Source organism: Diceros bicornis, chromosome 3 (assembly GCF_020826845.1).
Source record: "Diceros bicornis minor isolate mBicDic1 chromosome 3, mDicBic1.mat.cur, whole genome shotgun sequence".
NCBI classification, from domain to species: Eukaryota; Metazoa; Chordata; class Mammalia; order Perissodactyla; family Rhinocerotidae; genus Diceros; species Diceros bicornis.
Window position 1 is genome coordinate 74877122 of NC_080742.1, and position 2346 is coordinate 74879467.

Consider the following 2346-nt stretch of genomic DNA (forward strand, 5'->3'; position numbering starts at 1 on the left):
AAAGCAAAAGCGAACTTCATCCTTGCCCCTCAAATGAAGAAATAAGGAAGTGGATTAACAAATTGCACAATTTACGTATGACATTGTGTATGAAATTATTCCAACTGACGTGTTTTTAGTTAATTAGTAATCTACTACAATTTAAAAATTTTAAAAACTTGGCCAAGAAGTACTTTGGCTTTAGTGTACGAGACCAAATACATGTTCAAGTATTTTTTGTTAGAACAATCTAACAACCTACATTAATCCCAGGTCCCTTTACTGGAGTTGCCTCATTTGACAACAAAACAGCTTGAAAAAGTTGTCTGTGACTCTGTCTCTAATTCTATTCCTTCCATTCTTCCCTCAGTATTTTCCAATCAGGTGTACATTCTCACTCCTCCACTAAAAGTGCTTTAACATATTCCCCTCTACAGGGCTTATCCCCATAGTCACTATTGGCGACATTTATAAGGGGTGACTGCTTCATCCTTTTTAAATCCTATGCTCTTGTTTGAAATGTTGAGTATGTCCAATAGCATAGGAAGAAATAAAATATTTAACTGTGTTTCAGGAGGAAATTCATCTTATAGTCGTAATAAAAGTTGACCCTTGGCAACTTATTGCTCCTCATTTCCAGCCTATATGTGAAAAAAATAGCAGGTTAGAGCATAAGCTTATTAGAGCATCAGTCTTGCTCAAATTAAAAAAAAAAAAAATTCCCTGATTTGGTTTTATCCATAAATCTTGCCTTAGAATTAGTCAAGGACCTAAGAGCAGACCTTACTATGAGGAGGAAAAAGGAGGAAAAGAGTATAGCATTCTAAGTTGTTTCAAGAGGATCAAAAATATTCCCAAAAAGAGTGGACACAGAACCTGTGTACAATTTTATGTAGAGCTGTTTCTTGACTAACATGGTCCCTAATTCCTTCACAAGGTGGCTAAGAATCCCAGTGAAACATCATATACTATTAGCCATTTTTCCCTTGAATTTTAATTTCTATCAACCCTAAGGATGATGATCATCACACTAAGTGATGCTGTCAGCAGTTCAGCTTAAAGTTACGATCCTTTCTATCTGATAAAATCTCTATGGCCAAATCTCTACTACTAATAACATAAGGCTGACTATAAAAAATGAACAGGAAAAATGAACCAAATTATCTCAAAATATGCATGAATGTTGGAACTTTCACTCTGTTGAGTGATTTGAGTTGTGTATTTTATTGCTTCATCCTCAGATGTAGTCAATTAGTTCAGCTGCTTTGAATACAGAGCCTAAGGTAATATTTAGCCCCATTTTTTGTATACCAACTGCTGTGGATTGAATATTTGTGTTCCCACACAAAATGTGTACGTTAAAACTAATCTCCGGGGCTGACCCAGTGGCATAGCAGTTAAGTGCGCGCGCTCTGCTCCTGGTGGCCTGGGTTCGGATCCCAGGTGTGCACCAACGCACTGCTTATCAGGCCATGCTGTGGCAATGTCTCACATAAAGTGGAGGAAGATGGGCACAGATGTTAGCTCAGAGCCGGTCTTCCTCAGCAAAAAGAGGAGGATTGGCATGGATGTTAGCTCAGGGCTGATCTTCCTCACACACACAAAAAACAAAACTAATCTTCAACGTGATGGTATTTGGAGGTGAGGGCTTTGGGAGGTAATTAGGTTATGAGGGTGGACCCCTTGTGATGGGGTTAGTGCCCTTATAAGAAGAGACACAAGTGTGCTTGCAGCTTCTCTCTCTGCTCTCCACCATGTGAGGATACAATGAGAAGACAGCCACTGAAATCGAGAAGCAGACTTTCACCAGACAGTGGATCTGCTGGTGCCTTGATCAGACTTCTCAGCTTCCAGAACTGTGAGAAATAAATGTTTATTGTTTAAGCCGCCTAGTCTCTGATATATTTGTTGTAACAGCCTCTACTGACTAAGGTAGGAATTGGTACTGAGAAGTGGGGTGCTGCTGTAACAAATACCTAAAAGTGTGGAAGTGGCTTTGGAACTGGGTAATGGGTAGAAGCTGGAAGAGTATTGAGGTGCATGCTAGAAAAAGCTGATAAGGGAATTTTAAAGGCAATTCTGATAAGGGGTCAGAAAGAAAGGAGAAGAGCTATAGAGAAAGCTTCCATCTTCTTACAGAACACATATTATCATGTATAGAATGATGGAGAAATATAGTAAAAGCCATTCTGATGAGATCTCAGACATAAATGAGGAGCGTGTGATTGGACAATGGAGAAAAGGCCATTCTTTATGATGTGTCCAAGAGCTTGGCTGAATTGTGTTCATATTCTTGTGTTTTGTGGAAGGTAGAACTTGTGAGCATTGAAGTTAAATATTTACCTGAGACAGTTTCCAAGCAAAGTT